We start from the raw sequence: 13,345 nt of genomic DNA on the forward strand, positions 1-13,345 counted from the left end.
ATCACTGAGGTTCATCTATATGGAAACGTGGTAAGTTTGTGGATTTTCACTAAGTTTCCAAACCTATTCAGTGCAATTACCAAATCAAATGCCTCAACTTGGACACATATACTCAGGTTTGGGTTCTTTAAGAAGAGTATCGGGTTTGTATTTATCCATTAATGCATCAACACTGTCGTGACGATAGTCACTGAAACCAGGCAACAAGGGGTTGACGACATGCTGTTGAACGAGATGTTGAACATTTTCCCATTATTTGGTAACTGTCCATGATCTTTTGTGTTTTCAAACTCCCATTGACATGTGTCAAGAGTTGCAGATGTCGTGCTCATAGCCCATATACTCGGGTTGAATCATAGATTCTCAGTATTGAGTGTTCATCAGCAAGAACGTGATGGAGAAAGACATGATACTCCTTGTAATGGGCACCCCTGGATGTCCCAAAAAACTAAACCAAATTGCTGAAATGAATTATGTCAAACAGTTTGCATTCAACTTCCTAAAACCCCTTATAACTCCGAAAATCAAACGTTTATTTGTTTGTTGTGTTTCGTGCATGGAATTGGTATCATACAATATAAACAAGAAAGAAACTACAATAATATGCAAAGTGGAAATGAACGGTTGCTAATAAAATGTTATTTTCAGAATTCATAAAACCAAATACATGGCAGATTTATCAACTCACTAATTACTTCACCAATATTGTCATAATAATCCAGCCCATGCTTATGAGCTTTCTGCTACAATACTTTGTCCTCCAATCAGTCCACTACCTTCATAATACCATTCCCTCCAAGCGGCATAAGCGTCGGACAAGTAGTGAAGAAGATATGAGCAAAATATCAAATCTGCCTGTAGCCGAAAATGCAACTAAACTGCCTGATAATGAAGCCAATAAGAAAGAATTCCAAAGGCCAAACCCCAAGGGAATGACATCTAGAATGTTACAAGAGAGGATAGACGTCCTCAAATGCCAAGAACAAAGCTGCAACTCACACACCAATTTCTTCTCATATTCAACCTGTCTAATGAAGCCACAAATGCTTCCTTTTATTCTATTCCCACGGGTCCACTCAACTCATATGGGCAATGTGGGATAAAAGATGTGTAATATAAAACATATATTAAAATACCCCTTATGTCTCCCTTGGGTACACATCACCATAAAATAAATATTAAAGTAACACTTTAATATTTTACAATTAAATTAGATGTTACTTTAATAAAACTTCAGGCATTAAAATGTATTAGCAATCGGACTCCGAATAATGTGAGTGATAGCTCATCGAAAAGCTCTCACTGAATCCAATCACCAAAATTGACCTGCACTGTGTCATGTCGACTCACTAAAGATAGTAAGTATGCCTGAAACTGAGTAAATCAACTTCGTTTTGGCCCAAACTGGAAATGACTAGGCCAAAACACTCCAAGATCCCATTAAACCCTTCGTTAGCCCTCGGGACCATGTAGAACAAGGCTAACGCACACACACTTGGTCAACTGCTAAAATGAGGACATTACAGTTCGCCCCCCTTGAAATTGCTTGTCCTCAAGCAATCTCAGTCCAGCCTGCTGAATAACCTGCTCACTCTCCCATGTAGAATCTTCCTCCAGCAGGTCTTTCCATCTGACCAAATACTCCTTCACTATCCTGTTTCTAAGCTTCCTCTCTCTGGTATCCAGAATAGCCTCAGGTACTAACACAAGCTTCCCCTCCTCATCCAAAGGGGGTAAATCTGCAGAAGGCACTACATGCTGACCAATGGCTTTCTTAAGCCTAGACACATGAAACACATTGTGCACTCGATTTCCCTCTGGAAGCTCAAGCTCATAGGCGACTTTGCCCACTTTGCGAATCACCCTATAGGGACCATAAAATCTAGGTTTCAACTTTTCAGCTCTGCTCTTCTTGAGCGATGACTGTCTATATGGTTGTAGCCTCAAGTAAACCATATCCCCTACCTCGAAGCTACGCTCTATTCGGTGCTAATCAGCATACAATTTCTGTTGATTCTGGACCTGTTGTATATTCTCTTTGAGCACTTTCAGGATGTCCTGACTATCCTGCAATAAGTTTTTGGCTTTGGGCACTCTACTGTCCCCCAACACTAAATCCATGAAGCTAGGCGCTTCATAACCATAGAGTGCCATGAAAGGAGTCATCTTGATGGACATATGATAAGTGGTGTTATAACAATACTCTCCCATATGCAACCATATGATCCAAGCCTTTTGTTGTGTAGTTACATAGTTCCTCAAATATCCTTCCGCCAATTTATTCACAATCTCTGTTTGCCCATCTGTTTGTGGATGATAACTAGTGCTAGGTGTAAGATCTGTACCACACAACCTAAACAACTCTTGCTAAAAAACACTCATAAACTTACTATCCCGGTCGCTGACAATGAATTTGGGCAGCCCATGTAACCTGAATATCTCTTTAAAGAAAAGATCTGCCACCTGTGCTACTGTGTAAGTGGACGGAATAGCAAAGAAGTGAGCAAACTTCGTCAAGCGGTCCACCACCACATAGATGCAATCCCTTCCCTGCACTCGTGGTAAACCAGTGATGAAGTCCATCGAAATACTTTCCCATTTCCTATCAGGAATGGGCAAGGGCTGTAATAAACTTGCAGGAAATGTGTGCTCTCCCTTATTTTGTTGACAAACCACACACTCCCTGACATACCTCTGAACATCATCCTTGAGCCCTTTCCATGAAAATCGCTCTCGGATCTGCTTGTAGGTCTTGAAGACCCTCGGATGTCCAGCTATGGGTGCATCATGAAATGCCTTCAGTATCGCCTCTCTCAAATGTGATGACAGAATCAAATAAACCCTATCTTGAACTCTGATCAATCCATCTATCACCTCATAGCGATCATCTTGTATGGTACCTGAAATATATCCAGAAGCCCAAGCATCTCCGACATACTCTGCTATAACTCGATCTCTCCAATCTCCTGAAATCTCTGCTAAAGCACATAAGTGAGGTCTCCGAGATAAGGCATCAGCCACCACATTTTTCTTACCTTTGACAAACTCTATGTCAAAGTCATATGCCTGCAATTTAGTCACCCATTTTTGTTGCCGGTCATTAAGATCACGCTGGCTCATGAAGTATTTAATACTGTTGTGATCAGTCTTGATCACAAAACGTCCACCTACCAAATATGATCAAAATTTGGCCAATGCATGCATTATGGCCAACATCTCCCGGTCATAGACATAATAACTTTTCTCAACTCCTCGGAGCTTCCTACTCTCGAATGCAATGGGATGCTTCTCCTGCATCAATACTGTTCCAATCCCATCACCTGATGCATCACAATGAAGCTCAAAAGGCTTCGTGAAATCTGGTAGAGCTAGAACTGGACATGAAGACATTACCTGCTTGAAATGCTCAAAACACCTCTGTGCTGCCCTTGTCCACACGAAGGCTCCTTTCCTGGTAAGATCTGTCAAGGGTGTAGCAATCTGTGAGAATCCCTTAACAAACCTCCTATAAAAACCACATAAACCAAAGAATCCTTTAAGCTGTGTAAGGTTTGTGGGAGTAGGCCACTCTACAATAGCTCTAATCTTTTCGGGATCAACCCGAACACCATCTGCACTAATGATATGCCCCAGGTAAAGGAGCTCAGTCATGCCAAACTCACATTTAGATTCCTTGGCATACAGTGACTCTCTCTCTAGAATAGATAACACCTCCTCCAGATGATGTAAGTGCTCCTCCCAGGTCTTACTGAAGACCAAGATGTCATCAAAGAAGATCAAGACAAATCTCCTCAGCTGCTTCCTGAATACCTGGTTCATACAACTTTGAAATGTAGCAGGTGCATTGGTTAGACCAAATGGCATAACCATGAACTCAAAGTGGCCATAGTGACATCGGAAGGCTGTTTTCTCAATGTCCTTTGCTCTCATCCTGATTTGATGGTATCCGAATCGCAAATCAATTTTGGTGAAGAAGCATGCCCCATGCAACTCATCAATCAGCTCATCAATCCTAGGAATGGGATACCTGTTTTTAATTGTTTTCTTATTCAGTGCCCTGTAATCGATGCGCATGCGCATCGTCCCATCCTTCTTCTTTACCAATACTACTGCTGAAGCAAAGGGGCTCTTACTGGGCCTGATATGCCCCATCTCCAACAAATCCTGAATCGCCTTCTCTATTTCATCCTTGTGTTTCTTAGGATGACGATAGGGAGTAATCATAACTGGTTTGGCTCCCTCCTCGAGCTCAATAACATGTTCCATCCCTCTGTCAGGAGGAACCCCATGAGGAATATCGCTAAATACTTTAGTGTGTCTATCAAGTATCTTTTGGACATCTAGTGGATGACCCTTTTCTTGTGGCTCTGGTGAAGTTGGCATAATGTGGCACTCTGCTGCCCACTCTATGTCATCATGACGAAAAAGTCTCTGCATTCTCCTCAAGGACACTACTCTGCAACCTCCATCTGAAAGCCCTCTAAGTACCACAGTTCTGCCCTCATGCTGCAATCTCATCTCCAATTTTGCTAGATTGAGTGTGAACTCAACTAGTGAAGCCATCCATGTCATGCCGAGGATGACATCATAATCTCCCATGTCCACAACATAGAACTCATCCTCCAACTCGTAGCCATCTCCAAACCTAATGCGAAGATTAGATATCTTCTGAGTGCATAATAACTTATCACCGTTAGCCACCATGACTCTAAATCCATCATGCTCCTCTGTCTGTAACCCTCTCCTGGCTACCAACTGTGCATCTATGAAGTTATGTGTAGCCCCAGTGTCAATAAGAGATATCACTTTCTGCCCCTGGATAGTACCCCTGACCTTAAATGTGATTGCCTTTTGGGCCCTTGTCAAGCGTGCCAACGATCTATCATCCTTAGGAATGTTGCTCTCCTCTATAGTGTTACCCTCATCTGAATCGGAGTGCTGATCCTCCCCTTCTGACTCTGACTCTTCTGCTGAAAAATACTCCATTTGATTTTCCTTAGCCTTGAGAGAACATTTATGAGATAAGTCCCAAGGCTCTCTACAATGGAAGCACAACTTCTTCTTTCGAAGTTCATTCAAGGTTTCATTGTCTAGTCCTTTTGATCCTTCTTTGGGTTTGCTATACTCTTTCTGAAACGATTTTTTGTCTTTGTCCTTGCGGTAGGAAGAATCTGTTGAATGGTTTTTTCCTTTGTATACCGAAGGGGCTAAATCTCATGCCTTTTTAGTTGCTTCAGCTAACATGAGTGGATCATGTCCCTTCACCCAACCTCGTGATGGATCAGCAAGACCATCACAAAATAACACCACCAATCTCCTAGGAGAGATATCAGTAACAAGTACAGACAAGCGCTGAAACTCGGCAATGTAAGCATCCACAGAACCTGATTGTTTTAACTGTGCTAGCTCCTTGAAATGTAACTCGGGATCCTTAGTGTCAAATCTCCCAATCAATGTTTCGGTGAATTCCTCATAGGATGTAATCTGATTATGCCCCAAAGTCACCATGCCATGATGCCACCATTCATGTGCAACGACATCCAAGTGCATAGCCGCATACTTGATAGCCTCCTCCTCAGGCATAAGATTTAGCTGCAAGTATGTATCTACCTTCTACACCCAAGCTCGTGCAGTCATCTTCCCTGAAGCATCATAATAAGGTAAAGAAAGTTTTCCAACTTTCTTCCTCAGCTCAAAGTTTTGATTCCTCCCTCCTACTTTAGGCATGTGTCTCATCCTCAAATCCATATAATCTCTAAGAGAAATATCCGCCTAAAACTCTGGTCCACTAGCCTCCCAGTCCCTCCTGAACTGATCCTGTAACTCGGTAATTTGCGGTTCGTTTACTGGTTGAACCGGATCTCTGGGTGGGAAAGTGGGTAGAAGAGGTCTCAAGCTCACAGTCCGTGCTGGGTGTGCAACGTGTCTAAAGTTATCAGCCTCATTCCCATTGTTGCCGTGTCCATTATTACCATTAATGTTATTCTCAGGACCATTGTTGTTGCCTTGGCCTTCATGGTTATTGTTTCCCTCGTTGTTATTGTTTCTGTTGTTGGCATCACTTGGATTAATATTGACACCCATCTGTCTAGCCATGAGTTGCAACATCATGTCCATTCACCTATTCTGCTCCTGCTGCATATGCTACCCCTGCTCTAATATATCCAATAACTATCGGAACAGTACCTCCCCTTGATCTGAACCAGCATTTCTGCCTCTGCCTAATCCTGTATTCCTGTCATCTCGATCACCCATATTATTGTCCTGATCACAGAATATCTCCTCTGTGTCTGTATGGTTGGATTCAATGTCCACCTGCACGGATGTACTAGACTGTTTGCTTTGCAAGTCTGAAATCCTATTTTGTCTTGCTCTGGTATCACAGAAATTATAAGACCCCTGTCGCATACTCAAACATAAATGCTTAGCCTGTGTTTTTATTTATTTCTAATTTTAGTGTTTTGACATTTCGTCAAACACTTTTTCCCTCTATCCGGCTGTTCCAAATTCCCTATAAGACCTCCACAGGATGGCAGGACTTATAGCTCCGATACCACTGTAATGGGCAGCCCTGGATGTCCCAAAAAACTAAACCAAATTGCTGAAACGAATTATGTCAAACAGTTTGCATTCAACTTCTTAAAACCCCTTATAACTCCGGAAATCAAATGTTTATTTGTTTGTTGTGTTTCGTGCATGGAATTGGTATCATACAACATAAACAAGAAAGAAACTACAATAATATGCAAAGTGGAAATGAACGGCTGCTAATAAAATGTTATTTTCAGAATTCATAAAACCAAATACATGGCAGATTTATCAACTCACTAATTACTTCAGCAATATTGTCATAATACTCCAGCCCATGCTTACGAACTTGCTGCTACAATACTTTGTCCTCCAATCAGTCCACTACCTTCATAATACCATTCCCTCCAAGTGGCATAAGCATCGGACAAGTAGTGAAGAAGATATGAGCAAAATATCAAATTTGCCTGTAGCCGGAAATGCAACTAAACTGCCTGATAATGAAGCCAATAAGAAAGAATTCCAAAGGCCAAACCCCAAGGGAATGACATCTAGAATGTTACGAGAGAGGATAGATGTCCTCAAATGCCAAGAACAAAGCTGCAACTCACACACCAATTTCTTCTCATATTCAACCTGTCTAATGAAGCCACAAATGCTTCCTTTTATTCTATTCCCACGGGTTCGCTCAACTCATATGGGCAATGTGGGATAAAAGATGTGTAATATAAAACATATATTAAAATGCCCCTTATGTCTCCCTTGGGTACACATCACCATAAAATAAATATTAAAGTAACACTTTAATATTTTACAATTAAATTAGACGTTACTTTAATAAAACTTCAGGCATTAAAATGTATTAGCAATCAGACTCCGAATAATGTGAGTGATAGCTCATCGAAAAGCTCTCACCGAGGAGTATCGAATCCAATCACCAAAATTGACCTGCACTGTGTCCTGCCGACTCACTAAAGATAGTAAGTATGCCTGAAACTGAGTAAATCAACTTTGTTTTGGCCCAAACTGGAAATGACTAGGCCAAAACACTCCAAGATCCCATTAAACCCTTCATTAGCCCTCGGGACCATGTAGAACAAGGCTAACACACACACACTTGGTCAACTGCTAAAATGGGGACATTACACTCCTCATGGGATATCCTTCCAAATTAATTCATACCGTAGAGAAGAGTAGTGGCAGTAGGGGCATAAAACCCACGAAAAACATCCACCATCATGCATTAACCTTGAAAGGAATCATGATAATTGTCTGGCATATTGTCTATGAATACCCATGGGTTTGAAATGAAGTCATATAGTAACTAGTAAAGGATCAAGGATAGCTATTCAACATCCACCCGATAAGAGGTTGGCAAACTCTTGTATGGTCAGAGGATTGTCGTTAAGGGCCCATTTGGTTGCTGGCATAGGAATTGAAAATTAGTAGAGAAAAATGGAATAGGACTGGAATTAAATTCTATTTTTTTTAATAAAAAAACAGATTGGGAATATGAATGGCTATTCTAATTCCATCTATTTTTTGGCATAGACATATGCTCATTTTGGGGGCAAAATTGGAATATGTCTTCCTATTCCCAATTCTGATTGAGCGTACCAAACAGCGAATATAGAACATATTTTAATTTTCTCTTCCTATTCCACTCTATTCCAGCAACCAAACGGGCCCTAAGTGTTTGACATAATGTCTGTCGGTTACCATATCCATTCCATAACATGAGTTTCACACAATCAACGCATTTCACATAAGGAAAACCCAAAATGATGTGATCTAGTCATGAGGCCAAGTGTCAAATTGATATATATATATATATATATATATATATATATATATATATATATTCGTAAAGACTTAGAAGGATTGTAGAATTGACTCCCAAGTTTTAAAAAGAGACACATGTTGGTTTATAACCGGAAGTATTAAATGTCATCATATGAAATACTACACCCAATATATTGAGAAGGAAAACAAAGAATACGGGAGTTAGTTGTGATTGGGAAATGAACAAGTGCTAAATAGGCAAAAGAAAGGCAGAGTCGTGGTTCCGATGGTTCTAGTGGTTCCAATTTTATTTTAGTTTTGGCCAAGGAAGGAGAGATTGCCTTTTTTTTTGTAGAATTTGGGCTTCTGAGAGGGGGTTTTTTTTTGTTGTTTTTCTATTTTGTTGTAATGCAGGGGAAGGGAATTTTTATTTCCAGATAGTGATTATTGTACAAAAATAGCAGAATCATTGTCATTTTGTTGTGTTCAGAGAAGGGATAACAACTATATATTAAAACTTTAAATTTAAATGTATGTTTTCTTATCAATATTCAACTTGGAGTGGTATTGATTCTTTCTGAACGTGTATCAGCTGCATTTAATCGTGATCACAATTATCCTTTGGACTGGGTGTGATGGTTTTTGTGTATTTGGGATGAATAGTTTGTCTTTTCTCTGCGTTATTTCCGTAATGTAGTGATTGAATAAATGGATTTCATATCATTTATTTCCTTTTAGCTGCCTAGTTTTTCCACATCTATTTCATGTTTATGGATAGATGTTTGTAAACCTTTTGTGCTTTCTGGTTAAAAGCATCTGTATTTGTACTTCTATGAATTCATTGTAAATAATATGTGGGGAGTTGTACCCAAATAAATTTAGAGGGCGTTTACGCTTTTCAATAGCGAAGTGACCCAACTATTAGTGCATATTCAGTCTTCCTACTTGGGCTTTTGGGGTTAATTTGTATTTATTTCTTCAGAGGACAACTTGTTCATTGACAATCCTTTTCAAGCACTCATAAGTAATATCATCCAGTGGAACTTAAACTCAAATATTAATTTCTTCACTATATTAACAAGTTTATATTAATCTATAATTTTGTAATTGAAGATGGTCATGCATTGGGGAATGTAGTTGACAAGGGTGGCATGCAAGGAGGAAAGTTGATGCATGATAGAGTTCTAAAATTCTATGAAGGATTTTCAAATCAAGAAAGTCAACAAAAAAAATACAACAATGCAATAAATGTAGACACAATAGAGCTTATTATTTCTTATTGATTAAATTATTAGAACAAAGCACATGCTACAATTTGGTTCAAGGCACAAACATCTCTATGATTATATCTAGTGTAATTTGAAAGGTAAACCTTTTCTCGAAGTGAACCATGAACATGTAGTAAATAGGGATGTGTATGAATATATGCTACATAGTGCAATAATTGTTACAATTTTTGAGGGATAGGAGAAGCCTACCTAATTTTTTACATATCCCTTGAATTCAACAATATTTTCTCAAGGTGACTAAAACAACTTAGCTTCCTTTAAACCTTGCAACATGGCTTGACCTTCAAAGCCTTTGTTACATTTTGTCCAAGCATTAGTATTAAATCACATTTTAAATTATTGGATTCAAAATTTACAAAGCTAAAATAAATAATAACTTAATTTTTATTCCTTATACATTTCATTAGATAACTTGTAATGGTTTATAGATGAAGAGACATGATTAGAGTTACCACATATGAGTTTTTCATCTACGGGTTAATCTTGCTAGAATACTTTGTGAGCTCAAACAACAAGAATATTGGACCTAGAGCCTGTTATATCAAGTTAACAACATGAATCTATCATTAGGACCACTCACATGAAAACAAACTCTAATTGATATTACTAAAATATAAAATCAAAATATTAGTTAAAACAGAAAACATTTAGTATTTTCTTTTGATACAAAATTGTTAATGGCTTGAGATGGATACTAAATGTGTGAGGTCAATGGTTACAAGTAAGTGATAATTGGAGGATGGCATTTCAATTAGCAATTCAACCTTGGTATGACTTTAATATATGGAAGAATTTAGTAAGGAAGTTGGTGATTCCTACTTGACCTCTTTTAGTTTTGAGACTAAGAACTTGGTAATGTCACATCCACTATAGCTAGCATTTTTTTGTAGCTCTTCTCTCTTCTTGAGGATTGGAGAAATTCATAAGTAATTGGACATTGTTTATAGCTTTGATTGTGTATTCATTTTTGCATCAATGTTTTAGATTGTACTCTATAAACCATCATCACAATGAGAGAGTACTTGAAGAGTGAAAATGAGCGAATGATAGAGCATGGTCACATAAAAAGGTTAGGGTGCCATAAGTGACATTAATATGAGAAAATTAGGAATAAAAAGACAATAAAAATAAGCATAACATAATATAAAGAGGAAAAACAAGAAGGTCAACAAATTGAATCACAAAAGCAAAGAAAAAACCCAAACAACTCAAGCATAAAATAAGATACGAAACTAATTTTGCACCAACTTTTGACATGTCTTATAGAACCTTTTGCTTTGGCGGTGGATGCCAAATGGAATATTTTAAAATGTATTCCTAACCCTAAACCTAATCTAGGTTACTTTTAAGGCCATTTCTTGCATTGTAAAGGCAATTTTTGTTGAGTTTGGGAGAAGGTACAATGAGAAAGGTTGTTCTCCAGAATCTGATTATGTTGTAAGCCTATAAGGCATATAGTTGAGTCTATTTTTGCTATAATGAATGTACTAGCATATCATTTTTGATAATAAAAGTCTCTTTTCATGTTGTTTTCATTTTGTCTTGGGTTGTGCCCTGATCAAGTGGTATCAGAGTTGGAGTTCTTGAGTGCGTCAATAGATCACCGAATGTGAGGTAGTTTGCACTAAGATTGTGTGGTTGTGGGTTTTGAGATAGTGAGAAGATGCCTCCATGAAGAGAGTCTAGTGGAAGGTCCAGAGGAATTCCCTCTGAGTTTAGAGCCCTCCGGAGACAAGTTCAGGCATTGTAAGAGGAGATCTATAAAGGGATGAATCTTGTCATAAGAGATGGAAGTGAGGAGGAAAATGAAGAAGAATAAAATGTTGTGAAGGAAGGAGAAGAAGGAGAAGTCTTGAACTAAGTAGAGGAGAAGCTTTTTAGGGTCATTGCTAAGTTGGGCAAAAGGCCTAAATTTTAGGTTGGCATGTTTTTAGAAAATCTAAACTCAGATGAGTTGATCGATTGGATCAATGAGATGAAGGAATATTTTGAGTATGAGGATATTGAGGACCTTGATAGGGTTGAGTTTGTGAAGGCTATACTGAAGGGCCATGCCAAAATAAAGTGGCAAAAGATTCAGTTAGAGAGGAATATAAGATGAAAGGAGAAAATCACACGATGGGATCGCATGGTGTACAAATTAAAGAATGAGTTCATTCATACTAACTACAAGCTTGATTTATTTAAGAAGATACAAGGGTTAAAGCAAGCGGGAAAATCTGTCCAGGAATATACAGAGGAGTTTTACTAAGTCTTGATTAGGATGGGGCATGCATAAGAAAACAAGGAGAAGGTTGTATGTTACCTTAATGGGTGAAGATCTAATGACCAGCATTGAAGAGGCATACAAGTTTTCCTTGCAAGTTGAGGAGAAGCTAAACAAAAAGTTTGATGGAAAGAAAAGAGGGCATAGTCAAGGAGGAAGGAGTTGTGGTAGGTCTTTTGGAGGCCAAAATGAGGACTTGAAGAAAAATGAAAATGTGGGTACTAGCTAAAACCAAAGGAATGAGATTTTCAACCACTCCCATGATCAAAACTTTGGAGACCAAAGAGGAAGAAGTAGAGGACGTAGACAAGGTTCAAGAAGAGGAGGCTTCTATGGTACATGTTTTCACTACAATGAAGAAGGCCATCAAGCATGTGAGTGCCCTCAACACCAAGGAAAGACAGATAGAAGAGCTGATGGTCAAGCAAAGGTTTCTCATGTGGATGATGATGCTAAGTCATCACTTTTAAAGGATGTAGAAAAAGGAGAGGTTATGGTTAATAAAAGGGTCTTGTTGAATGGTGAGACCGAACTTGAACAAAGGAGTATGTTTCATACTATGTTCAAGTGTAAGGGTAAATGTTATGATGTGATTATTGATGGTGGAAGCACCAATAACTTCGTGTTAGAGGAGATGGTCTCAAAGCTAAAGCTCAAGAGGGAGAAACACCCCCATCTATATTGGATTTCCTAGTTGCAGGATGGTCATAAGTCCTAGTTAGTAAACAATGTTTGGTGAAGTTCAAGATTGGGTGTTACCATGATGAGGTTCTTTGTGACATCATACTGATGGATTTATGTCATTTGTTGTTGGGAAGGCCATGATAGTATGATAGGCATACTATACATGATGGTTGTGCAAACACCTATTCTTCGACGAAGGTTGGAGTTTGTCACAAGTTGACCCTTGATAAAGGAAGATGAAAAGTTATGGAATAGTGCTAGGGTATGTCTTGTTGACAGAAGAAAATTTATGGATGGCATGAAACATCAACATATGTGCTATACTTTAATTCATAGAAAGGATAAGGAAGGTAGTAGTGAAGTATATCATATCTGATAATGTCCTAGAAGCATTGCTGCTAGTAAGGAAAATCCGTCATCAAATAGATTTAGTCCCTGGAACTAGTTTGCCTAATAAGGCTGCTCATAGGATAACTCATACTGAGACTGAGGAGTTGAATAGACAAGTTGTATATGTATGTATGTATGTATGTAGAGAGATCTTGTGGATTATGGATTATGGATTATAAACAAAAATGAAAAGAAAACATGACATTAATCATTCCCCATTTGTTTTGATTGATTGTGGAGAGGTGAACGTGAAAGAGGGTGGAAAGCTCCGAAGATGGTGCAAAGCTCTGAATATTGGTGGAGATTAGTAGAGATCTAGGATTTTGTTGTTGTTCCCTTGTGATCTTCGTACCCTTTCTCTATGATTTTATTCAAGGGGAGAAGAGGAACCTATGTAAATGTTCTA

Source organism: Cupressus sempervirens, chromosome 6 (genome assembly GCF_028749045.1).
Source record: "Cupressus sempervirens isolate cs-2001-9-10 chromosome 6, ASM2874904v1, whole genome shotgun sequence".
NCBI lineage: Eukaryota > Viridiplantae > Streptophyta > Pinopsida > Cupressales > Cupressaceae > Cupressus > Cupressus sempervirens.